This window comes from Spodoptera frugiperda, chromosome 14 (assembly GCF_023101765.2).
Source record: "Spodoptera frugiperda isolate SF20-4 chromosome 14, AGI-APGP_CSIRO_Sfru_2.0, whole genome shotgun sequence".
Classification (NCBI taxonomy): Eukaryota; Metazoa; Arthropoda; class Insecta; order Lepidoptera; family Noctuidae; genus Spodoptera; species Spodoptera frugiperda.
The window spans coordinates 10,267,690-10,287,702 of NC_064225.1; the positions used below are offsets into that span (position 1 = coordinate 10,267,690).

General features: G+C 37.8%; 1 protein-coding gene across 3 annotated transcripts in view; it reads left to right on the forward strand.

The window, feature by feature from the left end:
- Window positions 1–1,732: 1,732 nt before the first annotated feature.
- LOC126911395 (protein Wnt-7b-like) overlaps window positions 1,733–20,013 on the forward strand; it is an 85,140-nt gene continuing 66,859 nt past the window's right edge. For all 3 annotated transcript variants that reach the window (XM_050698432.1, XM_050698433.1, XM_050698434.1), the window contains exon 1: window positions 1,733–1,777. The gene's annotated coding sequence lies outside the window, so the exon portion shown is untranslated. The remainder of the gene's footprint in view (window positions 1,778–20,013) is intronic.

Genomic DNA, 20,013 nt, shown 5'->3' on the forward strand with positions numbered 1-20,013 from the left:
TGAAACAGAAGATACGTAAGAAGAAGCTTCGAAGTTATAAAAATTAAAAAGTTCTAGAACTATCTATCCATGCTTAATGAGCACTCGAATCAATCCATTTCTATCATTTTCTGCACAACGCCACGCCTTTTATCCTCGAAGGGGTAGGCAGAGGTGCACATTACGGCACATAATGCCGATATACAATGTACACCCACTTTTCACCATTTGTGTTATAAGTCCCATGTAATAGGGGGTGAGTCTATATACTAGGCACAATTCCAGACTCTGTGCTACTACTGAGAAATTTTCGAATAACCGTAATAAGCCCAGCAACACTTTACCCGACCCGGAAATCGAACCCAAGACCTCTTGCCTGAATCACAAACTTTATTAAAATTTTCCTCAATTTTCTCTTCAGCCAGCTTCTACAATGTTCATTGGCTATCATACTACAATGTATGGACGTGTCTCATCCAATAAGCATTCAATACCGAGGGTCATGCGCGTGGGCAGCCCGCCCCCACTCCGCTCGCCTCCTAAAACGTTATGATGATGGATGATAACAGTTCCACAACCACCCACCGACACTAATTAATTTACATTTAAATTATAACAACACGGACAGACGGACGGACGGACGGACGGAACGGTTTCGGTAATTGGGTTAAACAGTTTATGATATATTCGAGCGGACGGCAATTATCTGTATTTGGGCAAATATGAGCTAATGTCAATATGATATTTGGCAGATCGAGGTCGATTCGCCTTCATTTGTGAGGCGGTACAAGATTTATTTTTTCGGTATTTCGCGATTCACGATTTAATTTTACTTAGTGCTAACTTTTCATACAGGCTTCACCTGCTTTCCAGTTTTAAAAATAATCTATTTCTCATACAAATCTTGTGTGCAATTGTTTGTCTTACTGAATGGAAATGACAATAAGTCAGCCACCTGTTACACAGTACTGATCGTAATATTGATAAACAATGAGTATTGTATCACAAACATGTTACAAAGCACAAACAAATAAACAAACAAACAATGTTTGTCCTAATGTCGGCGCCGGCGCTTCGATAGTAAGGAATAAGGAATGGAAAAGTTAACATACCTAACAAACATACCGCCGTACTCATAGTCATTTAATGATTACTTAACCCAGTCTTTAGCAATGAGTATGAAATAGGGGGGCAAACGAGCAGACCCTGGCTCAACTGATGATAAGCGAACAGCGCCGCCCATGGACACCTGCAACACCAGAGGACTGACAATTGCGTTGCCGGCCTTTTAAAATGTATAGGTACGCTCTTTTCTTAAAGGTTTCAAGGTCGTATAAGAAACCGTTACTAAGGAATAGTTTAAGTAATCATTATATATCTCTAAGAACAGCCGACAGATATTTAAGAAGACAAACAATCAAACAATTGAACGAGTAAATAATTGAGTTATTAAATACATTTTGCGTATTCTAAAATATAATGGCATTTAGTAGAACAGGAAGGTGACCTCAACTTGGTCAAAAATCCTAGAACTACGATGATGACACGGTAATAAAATAGCTACAAAACGTGCGTCGTACTGTTATGGTTCCGTATTCTATCTCTGGAGAAGGTCCCGATCCTGCTTTATGAGAAACAATATCGAGATAAAATGATAAAAGTATAAAGAATTTTATCAAATTAATCTAGGAGCTTCAAAGCTTTTCCAATGTATACCTAATATTCATGCAAGGTTTTATAATAACTAAATTGGTTTGCTTTCAGGTACCTTCCTGCCGCAGACCGAGTCATCTCCATAGTAAGTCCTACATTATATTACACACATACATTACATCAACAGCCTATAAATGGCCACTGCTGACCAAAGGCCTCTTCTGACACGGAGAAGGTTTGAGCATTAATTACCACGCTTGCTCAATGCGGGTGTGGCGATTTGAAACTTATAATTAAGAAATGATAAACCTGGAATTTCCTCAACGATGATTTCCTTCACCGTTTGTCAGAGGTCTCTAAAATATAATCTTAGAAAGTCAACGTTTAACTCAGAAAAACTCACATTGAGCTACGCTTGCCGTGGGTAGATATCAAATTTATAATTTCAAACCCGCACTCTCATTCACGAGAAGCGGGCGTCTTAGAACCTCCGGGCCACCACGACATTACCTGACAGAATTCCATTATGCTAATATAAATTTGGTCGAGCACCAAACGACCGCGGGTCCCAAAATATGACGAGCGATAACATTGCACACACGGTGATGTCCTGATCCATATCTTAATGTCCGACTGTGCCGGCAGTGTGCTGGGCCACTAATGAGCCAGTTGTTGGTATTCTGTGGACATTGCTTACTATTGCGACATAATGCGTTTGTTTAACCAGCACGTCATGTTATCCTCAAATGACGAAATTGTTTCAGACGGATTTTTGACTGTATTGCAAAGTTATAAAGGTTGAAAATCGTTTGGATGACTGGTGTCTTTTGACGTGTTCACGACTGGCATAATTATTATTATGTCATTTGTTTTTCTTTGCATAACTTTATTTTTAAAATTAGAAGAATCTTCAAATGTATTCTCCTGTCTTAAGAGTGTCAGACTCTTACTGACTAAAAACCAGCCCCGTTTCTACTCTTACTTCAAGCCGGAGCCCCGGTAGCCCGTTAAATCGTCCGTGTATCCGGGTTTCTTTAGATACCTAAGGACTAAAATACAGACGGATATAATGATCTCATACAACCATTTAAAATAATCATCAATTTACTAAAACAGTTCCTCTACTCCTTTACTCCTCTACTCAATAATTTACAGTCTGATTCAATTGAACGCAGCCAACGAGCGGCTTATACACAAAGCGTGAACATTTATGTGACACGGATCATGTTATTGAATCAATCGGATCAATCCAATCTGTCAACAATTGTTCAACACATTTTCTACTCTATTTATTTCTGTATAAAATCTATAATCGTTTGTATAGAATGGTGTAAGTTGATGTGCAGTTGTGTGATAATCCGCGTGACAGAGGCGCGCCGCAGTAATCCGCTTACTGTATAAATATGATAATCCAACAATATTATGATCGAATGGCCAGATTATTGCCAAATATAATGCTGTGTGCGCAAGCATTAGTCGCCGCATTCATAATTGTTCACTAAATTGCTGATTAAGCCTTAAAAGGAAGAAATTGCGAAACTTAGCTCATTCAATAGCTGTTTATATGATCGGGTGTTTCATCACCAATATTGGCCTGTGTCCAACAACACACCACTGCGCTCGATGTAAACAGTCGTGGTGGCCCAGAGGTTTAAGTCACTCGCTTCTCATGCATGAGGGTGCGGGTTCGAAAGCTACCAACAACAAGTACCAATGTAACTTTTTCCGAGTTATACGAATATACTTTCTACCAAACGTGTCAGTAGTAACTGACTATAATTTCAAAACCAGCAAGTTCCAAACCACTTTAATGTGCGGGAGGAACAATAGGCCCATAGTAGTATGTTGATGTTAATTTAATATTAAGCTTACTATTATATCCTAAGTTTCTAACGGACCTAAGCTACGGACTGCTTAATGGGTTACTGGGACTCTGGCTCGAAGTAGGAGAGTTTGACACCCTCTCCCAAAATGCTGTTATTTCAGTACCACAAATAGACATTCCAATTTTATTTATAAGTCTAAATCTATATCTAGACACACGGCAGTGTGTCCGCCAAGTTCGAGCAAAAAACCGACAAGTATTGTTACAAGTCGACCCACTATAACTCAGAAAGATAGTCCGCAGTGACTAACAGCCCGTGTTTATAGTTTAGTGCCTGATTTATCTGAGCAACACGTACACTGGCTGGGTGAGGCTAATCGCGTCGGACACGCACTTCATCGCGAACCAATCACTTCGACACCGACCACTGCGCAGAGAAAGTCCAACGAATCGACACAGGAGCACTTGTCAGTGCTTCATTGCTTGTCTGTATCTTCCAACTAGCTTCGTTACAGCGTATTTAGTCAAAGTTAAAATAAGAAAAAAAGAAAATAAACCCGCATTCTCGCAAAACATAAATGTGAAACCTATGTGTATGTGTTACGCCCTGTTCTAAACTTCGTCCCGATCTCTTCAAACATTTTGACGTTATTAATAGAAAATTATATACTTGACTCATTGCGTTTAGTAGGTTTACACAAAGTGTGAAAACTTGCCCTTGTTATATCATTTTTAACTGAGGTCGTGTGGAACTTGGTACAATTTAGATCTCACTTCTTTTATAGGCGAAGATTCCAAGATTATCGAACTTGGGCCTTTTTTCCGGTTTTCCGAAAATTGCACTCAGTATCATGAAGTCTGAAGAATAGTGCCCAGTACTATTACAGCCCGTGTTTATAGTTCACCCCCTATTACATGGGACGTACACTATGGGTAGGCAAAATGCGTCGGACACGCACTTCATTTCACTTCGACACCGACCACTGCGCGGAGAAAGTCCAACGAATCGACACAGAAGCACTTGTCAGTGCTTCATTGCTTGTCTGTAATAAACTAGCTCTGGCCAGCGACTTCACCCGCATTCTCGTCTACCCCTGTTCTAAACTTCGTCCCGATCTCTTCAAACATTTTGACGTTATTACATTACAAACAGTTTTCCGTTGGTGGAGTAGTCGCATGTGCGACTGTCGGAAAAGAGGTCTCGGGTTTGATTCCCGGGTCGAGAAAAGTATTACAGGGCCTTTTCCGGTTTTCCGAAAATGACTCAGTATCATGAAGTCTGGAATAGTGCCCAGTACATGGCAGTAAAGTCACCCCCTATTACATGGGATTATAACACAAATGGTAAAAAGTGGGTGTACATTGTATAGCGGCATTACGTGCCGTAATGTGCACCTCTGTCCTTCGGGGATAAAAAGCGAGACGCGTGACGCGCGACGACAGACACACAAACTTTCGCATTAATAATATTAGTATACCTAGATTAGTGTACACTAGATAGCTTACTAGACATTATCTAGTTTGTAGTAATTTCTCTGGAAGTGGGTCGTTGACCTTGCGAGAGCAGTCGATAACACCAGCGCTGGATTTATTGCACCTCCTTAGTTGTTGCACATGGATTATGTTGGTGCAGAGAGTCAATTTTGCGTTTGTGATAGTTGTAGAAAACTGATGTGTTTTCTGCAAACATAGACTGCATATAAGATGAGCTTGTTTTCTCAATCGACACGCTCTAGAGATACGAACAGGAAAGGTGGCTCGGATAGATAGGTCATGATCTACACCATCTGTGGCATCATAACTCCCGAACAGATGCAGTGATTTCAATTTAGTTTTTTTCGTATGAAAGGGGACTTATGTGCGAGTGTTCTTAGACATGTTTGATGAAAATCGGTTGAGCCGTTTTAAAGTTATGGGCGGTGAAAGTGGGGAGATTAGCCGAAGGTCTGCAAATATACTGGGATGGGGTCTCAAATTAAACCGCACTGAAAGAATATATTGAAAGATATTATTTTTTCGTATTAACAAAAATAAAAAAAATTAAAATTAAAAAAATAAATTAAAATTAAATTAAAAATTTAATAACAAAAATATAAAAAAAAAATTAACGTGTTATTATAAACAAAAAATCTTGCACCTATGTAATCTTTAGTCTACTTATGTTAACTAGTAATGTTAACACCAAGCATGTGATACTTATGAACAAATCGTAGATAAGTAAGAAATAATTAGGAGCGGTCCCCCAACGTGACGTATTTTTTTTTAGAATTATTAGTACATTCTTAGGTACTTTATTAAATTTTTAATTTAATTTTTTTAGACACTGAATAAGAAATCAGCGATAACTAACATTACTATACAATTTTCCCACATTGTTGAAAGTTAACCTTCCATTAGCTACGTACTCCGAGTACACCTGCCGTATAAGCGCAGTGCGTGAGATAGCATCCAAGCAGGTCGCGTGCCGTCACCCGCACACTGAACACATTAAACTACACAATCCAGTATATCTTGGTCTCGCCTTGTAAGAACTTTCCGTACAAGCGACGGTCACTTTATACTGGTTTTATAGCTTAATGTGTAGCAGTGTGTACAATGTATGTAGTGTAAGGCGACACCTGCTCGTGTTGTCTGCGACCCTGGTAGCTGGGAACAGGGACACTGGATACCTGATACCAACTCATGTCGCGGAGATAATGGGAGGTGCTTTGTACTAGGGCTTTTGTTACTGCATAGGTACAATGTTCTACTGGACTGGTTTGTCCTCGGGACTTTACACTGTTTTAGTTATAGTCAAAATATTTGTTTAGTACTATCCTGAGACATATTAAAAAAAACATACGAAACTAGAGGAAAGATCTACTCTACTAGTTTTAAGGACGCATCGGGACCTGTAGTAGTTAATGAGAAGCATTCGCGCTCATCGGTCGGCTGGTAGGCATAGTTTGGTACGGAAGAGATGAGTTTATACACAACAATACATTCCCATGTTATCTTTATTGCACACTGCAGTAAGCTAAGAAGTAGGCTCGCACTTGTACAAGTTACAATTACTAAATCCGGAGCTGCGGACTACCCAGCAGGATTATCAGGGCTCCGGCTCGAAAAGCAGGAGTGGTTTTCAGTCATTAAGAGTTTGACACTCCCTCTCGCCGCGCCCAAGGCGGGAGAAGTCATGACATTCCCCCATTACAAAAAATAACTATTCCTAAAAAGTTTCTTTACTATTATTTTTTTATTTTGGGAAGTAACAGACATCATAATAACAACCTGTCGAATGAATTATAACATTGTAACAGAGTTTCCACATATGAATATGACATGTATGTATATGTACCCACATAAAACCAACTCCGGTTCCGCTCCAATGTATATATAGATGATATTATCATCTGTGATGGCATCCGATCCAAGTTGGAACATTCGATTGTCAATAAATAATATTTTTGTAATGAAGTGAGCGCTCGTAAATACTGGCCGGCCGTAAACAAATCATCGAGAACTGACCGACGCGCCGTGTCATAATCCAATCAAATATAATAGTAGGCGAGATACACACTGTGAATAACAAACTTATATAAAACAGTATAATTATTGTAAACTAGCTTCGACCAGCGGCTTTGATCGCGTTCCCGTGAGTTAAAAAGTAGCTTATGAATTATTCCAGACTATAATGCACCCCTGTTTCAAATTTCATTCCGATTCCTTTAGCCGTTTTGGCGCAATTGAATAGGTTACAAACATACATGTTTGTGTGATCCTCCTGCATTTCCCCGATACTAGTCTTGACGAAATCATGTAACTATCAGTGGTAACAAAGCAAACTAACCTGGATAATGTGTAGGAGAGGTGACGGGAATCACCAACGGGACGCGCTTCTAGGGAGGAACTTCACGAACTAACACACAATTTGCACTTTCTATTGTTTCCACTAATCAGGTGGGTATTGATCGAAGACCAAAACAGTCAGTGAGCAACTAGCGAGGTTTTATTTCATTGAAATATTATTTTTTACACACTCGCGCCGAAATTCAAGCGGCCATTCTTCGTTTTCTCACACACTGGCGCGGGGTTCGCAAGCGTCTCGCGCGCTGATTGGTCGGCCGGCCGCGCTCGGAGAATTCCGCGGCAAATTTGAATAAGGAATGGGACGCAGAAAAGGAATCGGGATGGATTAAACACATTCAAACTCACAAACTTTTAGTAACATTCTTATGCATATTCCAACTATTTTATGTGGATGTTGGCTGACTTGAACATGGATTTCTGAAAATACTAACTTTATCATTTTTACCATAGCTAGCGTTATCCCGGTTGCTTCGGGGCCTGTGGTTCTCAATTTGCTTTCTTCTTTCCACTTCGTTTCTGCAATAGTTTTACTTGTGCATACAATTATTTACAATAACCATTAATCACTCAACTGTGCCTAATCAATTTAAATCTCTAACGACTGCCATTAAACATCGAATCGGCAATAAAACTATGAATATTGAATATTATACAAGTCAATAAAATAGTTTTAGCCAACAATGACACAGCGGAACTGGATTGGCTTCTACTCTTCAAGCAACCTGCAACTCACAACCTGATCGATAGACAGGCACGCTCGTGTCACACATACAGGGGGCTATTCTACTTGTTGGCATTATTTTAGATTAGGTATTGTTATTAGACCCTAGTATACCAGAAATCCGGAGCTCGGGATTACTTTGCGGATTATCGGGGCTCCGGCTCGAAGCAGGAGTTAGGTAACGGGGTACTTTTTAGTTAATAAGAGTAGGGAACTCCCTCTCGCTTCACGCATGGCTCCCGCCTTCTCACCGAAGTTATTGGATCATCCCCCCATAAAAAGATGTAGGTATGTCTTGTAGAGGGACGCTACAGCTGCATCTTTTATGACTTTCGGTAACGTAACTACGATTTCAAAGTACGATTAGTACTGGCGTCAGTAATTGCATTACACATCTGAACTACGTATATTTTAGTGCACTTACCTAGCAAACTTTATATTGTTTTCAAACAGTTCACGCACTATCAATAGATTCCATAGCGCGTAATATATACTTTACGAATAGTTAGAATACCATCGTGATGCACAACATTTCGATACTACACAACATTCACAAAAAAATTAAGGCTTGTACATTTTATAATGATGAGCTTAACAGCTCTAATGGTAAGCAAAAAAACTTGCTCCCTGTATAAACAATCTCCAATCAACACTTGATCAATAAGTTTTTGCTACAAATAACGGTGAACGCGAACGGGATTCGAACGCAGATAGCTATCGAACTTAGTATTGTAACACACGACACACGTCACTGTAACACACAACACATGTCAATGCAACACATAACACATGTCACAACAACACACAATGACACACGACACGCGAGTGTTTGCCCGCCGTAATTGAAGTGTTACGCCACGTGTCACGGCTAATCACAACGTGTTTGTTTGTTTGTCTGTCTGTCACACGTGATGACGTCGCTGCGGCTTACAGGTTGTTACTCAGTTCTCACGGTAGGCAGCTTCGATGTTTGTTGAGTACACTCTAATTTAGACTTTAAAATGTTAAAATAAATGACTGAAATTGATCAAATATAAATTAAAGTCTTCTTTTTCCCGTAGTTAAAAAAAAATATAATTTATTCTCTCGTCTTCTGCGCGGTTTCACCCACTATGCTTAGCTCCTATTGATAGTAGCATCATGTCCAATAGTCTTCCTTAATAAATGGACTATCCTACACAACAAGAATTATTCAAATCGGACCAGTAGTTTTGGAGATTAGCGCGTTCAAACAAACAAACTCTTGAACTTTTTGTTTTAGTGTAGAGTTTTTAATCAATGTCATTTAAGAACTATTGAAACTCTCTTATGGTAGTATCTTTCTTATGTAAAATTGCATATAAAGAAGATTGTTTTTCAATCAAATCCTGCATTCATTATTCACAAGAGCGAAGTCTCATTATATACATATAGCTAGAGGGCTAGAGTAAATAATCCGTCAAACTCAAGTCTTTGAAGTTAATTCTATTCTATTTATAGATTTGGAAGCTTCCACACTAAAGCTAACTCCCATCTCAGATCAGTTCCACTTCATCACATAACCTTGAATTGTACATAAACTTTACGAGCAATAACATAATGATATGTACTATACTACACCGATTATACAATCATAACCTTTATGTGTATGTGCATAAAGGTAAAATTACTGGCTGTTGTTTCCGTACCATGTCAAATATTTCACATTTATTTTAATGAGCTTACCTTTATGGCGTTAACTCATTCGGCACTAAAGTCAGTTACGATTGTTTTAACGAATGCATCTATTTGTTGAGATCAGAAGCTGCGGATGGCCTTGCTAGTTACCGGGGCTCCGGCTCGAAGCAGGAGTAGGAACGGGGTAGTTTTTAGTCAGTAACAGTCTGATACTCCCTCGCGCCTTGCCCAAGGCGAGAGAAGTCATTAGATGATTTTTACAAAAACCTGTACTTATATTAAAGTAGGTATTCCACTGAATAAACTACCATGATTCAGTACCAATTAAGGTGGACAACATTCATAAATCTATTAATAAGTGTGGGAGACTCATGCTTTGGCACAAATAGGCCGGCTTGACTGGATACCACGGTCTCACAGAAAGCCACCGTGAAACAACGCTTGCGTTATATTTCATTGTGTGTGTGAGGTTACCGGAGGCCCGATGACCCCCCTTCCCAATTTTCTCAATCCTCGATTCCCCAACAAAGGCAACGCACTTGTAACGCCTCTGGTAATTCGGGTATCCATAGCCGGTGGCGATTGTTTACTATCAGGTGATCTGTCAATTCTTTAACCGGCTTATACCATAAAAAAAATGTTAGCATGAGTAACACACTAAAGTTGATAAATGCAAAAGTAATGGTTATAAATTCAACTCAATCTATTATAATTATAAATATTGAATTGTGTAAGTAAATAGAGGCTCGATTTAAATACAACATGTAATAATAGAGTGAGTCGAGTCCACGCATAAATAAATCAACGATTAGTTTTTTACAACCGCTCGTTATGTTCGTGGGAACCTGACCAGTGACCACTGACCACTATCCAGTGACCATACATACCCCGAAGGGGTAGGCAGAGGTGCACATGATGGCACGTAATGCCACTGCGTACACCCACTTTTCACAATGTATGTTGTAAGTCCCATGTAATAGGTGGTGAGCCTATTGCCATATACCGGGCACATTTCCAGACTTCGTGCTACAACTTTCGAAAAAAGTCCAGTAATACTTCGCCCTACCCGGGAATCGAACCCGAGACCCCTTGCCCGGCAGTCGCACTTGCAACCACTCAGCCAACGAGGCAGTGACCACTGACCAGTAATCACTGATCCCTGCGCGTCTATCGAAACTTTATTAAATTAGAAACAAATTATTCGATCACGTGACGCATACACAGCTCGTATATTTTTTCTAGGAAGCACAGATACATAATTACAATGTTCTATTTGCACCAACAATGGATGGATGTGCCGCGGTCCGATATTTTGACAACTTTATTATTGGCCTCGCATCGCGCGTGTAATTTAGTAGGAACTTTTGATGTAACAACGATAATTGTATGGATCGGATTTGTAAATTATATTCGTCTGTAGCACGCATGCGCGATTATTTTAAAAGCATTCTTCAGGAAGTGTTTTTGTGTGTGCGTGTCGGTTGGAGATGTAATTTCCTTGTCTGTGCCCTTAGTACGAGTTTGGTTTACGTTTAACGAAAATGAAACAAGAGCGCGTTCGCAGCTGTGATTGGCCTGGCTCTAATAAATCAACCAATCAGAGCGCCGAACGTCCTTTCATTTCGATCTTGTTAAACGTAAAACAAACTTGTACTAAGCCCTCTGGTGATTAATTATACTTGACGTGACGCAGAGATTCTAGGAAAAATCTGAGAACGATTTCAAATCGTAGCGTCTGTTTCTTGACAGAAACAGATCTATATGTATCATCAGATCTAGGAACGATTTTACTCCATATTACTTTACTATACTAATTATGTACATATTGCTACTAAACATGCGCACGCCTCAAAGAGCTATCAGACCACCACATATGGGGCCCAGTAGGGCTAATACCTGATCAGGAGCTGCGGACTACCTAGCGGGTTTATCGAGGCTCCGGCTCGAAAAGTAGTAGTAGGAACTGGGTGATTTTTAGTCAGTAATAGTCTGACACTCCCTCTCGCCTCGCCTAAGGCCGGAGAAAAAAAAATGCTACTAAACATGTATTCACAAAGCCTCATCGCAAGGATACCGTTACCTACAAACAGCTATCAGATAATAATCCAGTAGACTCACTGTCTCTCTAACTACACATCATGCAAAGTCATCCCGATACAAACAGACGCTGTCGTGTCGTAATAGTATTACTCCCGCGGACGCACATCTAGTTAGATGCAGTTGCATCTACTTATCTCTGATTTAAATCTAGATTAAGATGAAATCTAGCAATGTAACTGCGCAATATTTGCTGCGTCGTGTGTCGCGGAATGCTGTTCATATTTATGAGCCCTTAGTGTGACTTGAAACTAGTTGAGTTCCACGTCAAACAGTTACGTGAATAAGCCTAAAAACATAATAACTAAGAAGAAATCGACATAAATAGGAAATAGCTTCTGCATGCGGCTTTACCCGTATTTCGTATAAAAGTATCCAGACCACAACCTAACCCTATTCCAAATTTCATCTCGATCTCTTTAGCCGTTTGGACGTGAAAGGGTAACACAAACAAACATACAAACTTTCGCATTTCAAATATAACTAGGACTAGCTTTTGCCCGCGACTTCGTTCGCGTGGAATAGTGACTTCCGGCAAATTTTTGGTTTTAACCACATAGTTCCCGATCTCGCGGGATCTCTTCAAAAATGAGATGTGGAAGATATTCCAGGGAACTCTACAAAAATCAACATAATGAGCTCTGCGTTTGAATTTAATAGATGTATACTCACTTAGGGCATTGAAAAAATAGTTTAAAAACGGACTTAAACTAACTTAAAACTAAAGAAAGCTACGAATTACGAATTTATAACAATTAAAAAAGAAACTATATTACAACCTATCCTCTATGCTATAATAACCAAGCTTAAACTAAATAATTTAAAAGAAACGACTTAAATCTAATCTAATTAAAAAAAAAATTAGACTTACAATTTTATTAAAAAAACTAACTACAGTAACTACTAATAATCGATATCAAACTAAACCTACGTTAAATAGTTTAACCAAAAAACCAGGAAAACCCAACAAATAAACTTATTAATTGACAAATACAACGAAACCAATTTAGAATATACGAAACAGCAGGACCACTACAGACAAATAATCATACGACTGATAATACACTTTTTCTACGATAGTACCGAAGCGCTCGGCCGATACCCAACCAAATGAATGTAACGAAACCATAGCGCGATCTATTTCGATCCCAACGCCATCTATCGAGGATAAAGACAACTTGGATTATTTATTTATACTCCGTTCGGGCATTTTCTTTGTACTAAAAGTTTAATTATATTGATATTATTTTTTTCATACCTTTTTACTATTTATTTACTTTTTTTCGATGAATTAAAACAATAACATGAACCGAAGTCGTGTAACGATCGACATAGAATTATCTATACTCCGTTAGAGCATTTTCTTTGTACTAAATGTTTTATTATATTGATATTATTTTTTTCATACCTTTTTACTATTTATTTACTTTTTTTCGATGAATTAAAACAATAACATGAACCGAAGTCGTGTAACGATCGACATAGAATTATTTATAAATAATTTATTTCTTATTTTTATTTTTTGATTTTTGAAATAAAAATATATCTATGTCCTTTCTAAGGTTCTAAACTATATCTGTACCAAATTTCAACCAAATCCGTCAAATAGTTGCGGAGATTAATGGTATAAGCATAGAATGTTCGACGTGATTCTTTAATTTGACATAACTTTTTTATTTATGAACCGATTGACATGAAACAAACACTAAATGTAAATTTAAGCATCCCACAATATATTCGTGAAAACCGCATCCAACTCGGATCAGCCGTTTCTGAGATTAGCGCGCACAGACGAACAGACAAACAGACAAACAGACAAACAGACAAACAGACAAACAGACAAACAGACAAACAGACAAAAAAAAAGTTAATTACATTTTTGGGTTCGACATCGACATAACAATAACCCCTGCTATTTTTTTTATTTTTATTTTCAATGTACAGACAGCACTTTTCTACGATTTTATTATATGTATAGATTATGAGTGGAAAAGTATCCTTAGCTCGCAAGGAGTGTGACGTGGGTCCCGTTAGAGCGATGTGCAAAAAGTGTCCGTCTGCGAGTGTGAGTGGTGAGGAGAGCAATCACCTCGCGACTCGCGAGAGAGGGTCAAGGTGACGGTGGCCGCGGGGCAAGCTTTGTTTCCTATCTATCTATTGATTTAACTGTGAACACTCGATAGTGGCTCGTTTGCATAATGTAGTCGCGGGTCTGATTCGCAGACTGATAGACAAACAATAAAGTATAGGCTGATTAATTAGGTAGTAGACGGGATATAACAATTAAAAATCTAATTAGTCTATCACTTAGATAACTAAAAAATATTACACATCATATTATTTTATTTTGTCATTAAAATTGGATCGACGAAGAAATCAACGAATGACGTCATAAATCTTTCATCGTATATTTGAAATTTACACGCGAATAAACATGAATTGTAAACCCCACTGAAAAACAGTTGATTAACCACGATCTCCTCGCCTGGTCGGAGGATCCTACCTTTCCGATCTTAGGGAACTTTACTCTCTATTCTCTAAAACCCTTGCGTCATCAGAATAATATTTGTCACAATCATCGTCAGCAGTATCTGCCTGGACAATATATGTTTTTTTTAATTAATTAATTAATTGTAGTGTATGTCCTGTTCAAGCTATGGTAATAGTTACCCACTTAATGTAAAGGATGCTTGCTCACTGAGCCACCTGATTATCTATTAAACTAACCAGATCCTGGCTTGTTAAGGCTGAACTAGTACCCATTTCAATGCAAATTAGATACTTATATCCTCTTCACATGGTTCTATTTCATTTGTACTCTTTTTATCTTATTTTTTTCTTCATCCGTGAAGCAGTACCCTTAGTACGAGTTTACTTATTCGTTTAACGAGTTCGAAACGAGAGCGCGTTTTGATTGGTTGGTTTACTCGAACCGGCCAATCACAGCGCCGAAAGCAAACACGTACTAAGTGCTCAGCAGCTCAGCTAAATGTCAAATGTTTTTAGAATGACAGCCGTATAGTCCGTGTCAATAATGAGTTAATCATTACATACCAGCACCAGATGTTACAGTGTCAAGTTCACCGCGCCTCTATTTATATCTGTCGCCTTAATTAACACTAAACGTCTCATAAAGTAAACATTACACCATATGAAATGGATGAACAAACTGCCATTCAGGACATTTTTAAACATAAATATCATGTCATCACCATTCTCATATAATTGAGGTCCATTTATTAACATTTATATGGCGTAGAAGTAAAAAATGTAATTTCCACACAATTTTAGTGGCAGTGTTACAAGTGAGGACTTTGATATAAAAATATCCAATTATACTTTACCCATCCAAGCCAGGACCTCATAAAACCCTTTATAGTACTTCTAAAGGCACCTTACACATGTAATGATCATAATAAGCCGTGCCTTACTGCCATACTTTCTATACAAGTCATAAAATCGAAATCATCACACATTGGCGACTTCATCGCAGGAACGAAACTTTTTGTGACCACTACGCCTTATATGGGCCCTATTTCAATAAGGGATTATAAAGAGCGGCAATGTACGACGTCCATTACAGTTATAGTCGTAATAAACAGTGCTATTACAGATATTACATCGAGATTACACTCGTATCTTACAAGTTGGTTCGTAATTAGCTGTAATACAGAGTTTACAAGCGATGTTTGTGTTTATTGTCAGACAGTTCTATAATTATGGTACTTACGATGAAAAGGTGGATAAATCAAGTTACAGGAATTCATAAATCTATTCTCGTGTTGCGTAACTTTTAGTTTAAATGTTAGTATTCTTTCATGAATCGACTCGCAGCTTTTGAGATAACTCCAATAATTTCGGCTCTCAGACCACTGATCGAGTCGTATTTGACTATCTTTAGCACAGAAGAATAGAGTTGATGCCCGGAGCTGCGGTCAACCTAGTGGGTTACCAGGACTCCGGCTCGAAGCAGGAGTATGAATGGAGTGGTTCTTGATCAGTAAGAGTCTAACACTCTCTCTCTCACCTCACTCAAAGTGGGAGAAGTAATTGAATGATTTCCCCTCTCAAAAAAGAGACACAGAAGAATTTCAAATAATGAACAATAGTACATATCCACTTAACAATTTTAGGACGTGCAATGGAATCTGAAACCAATTGACTTGACAGTTTTAACATAATTTGTACTCAATGTCGTAAATGTTAATGCACAAGTTACAATGTAGGTTCCAGCTTATAATTCCCAATTACTAGTAATTCTATTTAAGTCCGCGCCGCTCACACTCTACAGTCGACTGACACGCCATCGTTCTGAATATAACTTGACATTTCGTGTTTTTCATCGAATCGAGATGTTTATGCAATAAATCATACAAACTGTCGGGTAATATAATAAAACGGTGCACGGTAGAGAACCGCCAAGTGTGTGTGGAATTTGAGCACGATAGCAGTTTTTGAAAAGTTATTTAAACATTTTACAGTGTCTCAGATTTTTTTGAGTGGATTGGAAATCATGCAGTCAATCATAATCAGCCGGAGCCCCGGTAACCTGTTACGTAGTAACACATTGTTTGGTGGCTATACTATAAAGCATGTCAGTAAAATATTATAGTCTATAATTTATCGTTACATCGCACTAGGATACAATGCTCTGTGTCATGGGTATCATGTAGTAGTTTACTGCGTTTAGAGACATAGGTACAAATTCATATCAAAAACCCGAAACAACAATATGTGGATCACACAGAATTGTTCCAAAGTTGCGCAACAGTCAACAGTTGTTTACAATTTGTCTTCTTCGTTAGAATTTTACTTTCAACGATACTTATTTTAAAAAGTTTAACACGATATTGTGCAAAATGTCGATGGTGTCAGGTCTTGGCGATGCTACAGCTACTAATACATGAGTGACCAATTCCCGAAGCATAGTTGTTGCGTTATTGAATGCCTGCGGGCGACACACGACGTATAAATAAGGTTGTCTATACATGGCTGCCGGCTGTGTGATCGCCATTACACATCGACTGCTCGAGGGACATATTCCTTGATCCAGTGTTACATCGCCTGCAGTTTTAATTACTACTAGCTGTAAAAATATCACATGACACCTTTTATGTATGTACATGTTATGAGTATAACACTTATATTTGCCAAGTTAAGTTATGGATTCCTTGTATAATTTTGAGTCTCGAAAACGTCCATTATTCTTTACTAAGACTTGGCTCAGTCACTTAAGGTATATTTCAATGTTTTAATCAGTAACGCAAAACAAACACTTAGGAATCCATCGTGAGAACTAATGCTAAACAGTCACACTTATGATTGATCTATCAGTGAGACTGTCCATGACGCGTCATTGGACGAATGCATGCAACCTACAAATGACAATAAGCAGGCTATAAGTGACAAATGGTTGCATCTTGCTTAGAAACCATGAAAACTTTTCTCGAAGCACCACTCATACAAATCCGTTTAACGTCATTAGTAGGTTGCATGCATTCGTCAAAAGACGCTTAAGTTAATCACCCTTTTAAATGTATAAAATTAATATTCCTATAACGAACATTTACCTTATCTCGTAAACCAAATCAGATGTCATACAAATGTGAATACTAATTCTATAATTACAATATTAAGTACGCGTTACCTAATTACACGAGTAAACACGGTGGACATGACAAATTGCCAATAACGCCAGAATTATGTACTGGACAACTGACTACAGTTGCAAGTGACTACAGTTTACAATAAGTAATGTCATGTCGCGTGCAAATTGTCGTCAGTTATCGTTAATATCAGAGACGCGGTGATGCAACCTGACGACAAGACAGTAACTCTGACCACTTCGTTAACATTCAAAGTTAATTAATAATAGTAAATTATTGAGTCATTAAAATTAATCTAAAAGCCCATACAGATCAATCCAGTTCTATTGACCCTGTCTAAAAATATCTACAGGTTCTGGACTAGGGGACATAAAGAGGTAGGTTTCACTATTCTTCACATATTACAAACTTGAACCCTACTGTAAAAACCTCTGATACAACTCCACGGAGAATTTTTATTCAAAATACTGTGACGAAGAAATTAAGAGACTCGATATGTTCGTGAACTTTACAATTGCATTTAATTTATTGTCCCTCTGCTTCTATTCACACAATTCTGCCAACGGCTTCGCACGCGGCCCCATGTATATGTTCATGACCAAACTATAATCTACCCGTGTTTCAAATTTCATCCCGATCCCTTCAGCCATTTTGACGTGATTGACTGACAAACATACACGCAACCTTTCGCATTTACAATATTAAGGTAAACGCAGGTATTAACGACCCCCCTAAGACAATTTTAAAATGAACCATATTTTTTTAGTACACTGGTTCCTCTAAAGATTAATAGTTTCATTTTATATGCTAGTGTTATGTATAAAATATGTATTTACTGAATCAAATAGATTAAAATAGAGGATTATCTTGTAAAAAATAATTTATAATGTGACTTAGTCGATTGTTGCAATTACCGACCCATAAAAACGGCTGTGAAGCTATTAACGATTTTTATGCAGCTATTCCCGATCGTGTATGATAGGAGGCCTTTTTCCAGTAATGGCATGTTTATAAGCTAGTGATGGTGATTACCGATCTTAATAAAATACAAAAAAATAAAAATGCAAATACTTATTCGTATTTTTTTATTGTCGTTCTTTTTAATAAAACAAATTGGTACTTCATTTTTCTTCACTTAAATTAAGAACCGGCTGAACTCCTCAAATTTCATTCTTATACTTAGCGTCCCGTTTGTCTTGTAATGTAGTTTTGGGAATATTAACCCTTTTTGATGCCTCATATACACTGGTACCCTCATTAATTGCTTTGATTGCTTCGGCGATCTGTGTTTTACTGTATACTTTTCGCCGCTTTTGTGGCTCCATACTTCTGGAAAAAAAATATAATTGTATGTTTTATGTTGCTTTAGCCTAGAAGTAGCATTGATTAATAGGTACCTATTATTAATTATTATGTTATCGGCTTACTCACGTAATGTTTTGACGAGGAACTCGACTAGTTTCAAGCCATGCTAGAGGCTCATATTCATGAGCAGCATTACGCGACACACGACGCGGCGATCGTCAAAACATTACGTGAGTAAGCCGATAACATAATAATTAATTTAGTATGTCTCACGAAAGTTACAATAAAATCATAGGTACCTATTATGTTATAAAAGTAGGTGAGAAATTAATTAATCTATATACGATCGGTAATAGCTTCTTATAGTTGGTATTGCCGACCCTTATGGATCGGTAATAAAGTATGTAAGTATAAACATAAATTGTATTACCGACTCATAAAAAAATGGTTATTTAAATTTAATTGACCTTCGGAGTAAAAACTAGATTATAGTTGATTAATGTCACAAAAAATATGAACAAATGCACACTGTTTTAAACACAAAAACAATAATTTTGTACTGTAACTATTCAATATCAATCCTCGAAAAATATCATAACTTTGGTTAAATTGACAACGCTAAAAGGTAAAAACTAGATAAAAAAGTTTGGTCGCTAATAGATTTTTATAAAGACTGATAGCTTAGATTTAAACTGGTTCTTAAAAATACTTGTGTTTGTGTGATATAATAACATAAAAGAAAAATAAAACGAAAAGTTACGTTGCTGCCATTGCCGACTTATGGGTCGGTGATAGCTGCCACGACTAAAACTTTTGAAGCTAACACCGTCCCGTTTTAATTTAAAGTTTTATCGTTTCAAATTACTTTTTATTGATAAAATGTCGTAAGAAATCAAAAGTTGATACTTAAATGAATACATTTAGTAATATAAGATAAAGTATAGACGTCATTTGTTTGTATAAATGTCTTAAATAGAAAAGTCACGTACTTACTTGAAGGAACAAGGGAACAGTACGCCATGTCCTGCGTCCACGCTGCCCCGTAGTAAATGATGTATTTTATCTATTATCTGCACAGCTACTCACAGTAACGTAAAAGTATACGATGCTCTAGGAATAAACGCGTCTGTAACTTTGCCTACCTATAGTTAGAATAGTTCTGGAAACGTAAAGATTTCGAATTACTTTTATAGGTCGGTAATAACTGCAGATTTTCGATGGGTCGTTAATAGCTGCGTTTACCTTAGTAGGTAATAAATAACTAACACGATTGAATAACATAACTGGCGATAAGTTTAGTACACCTACAACTTACACCTCTG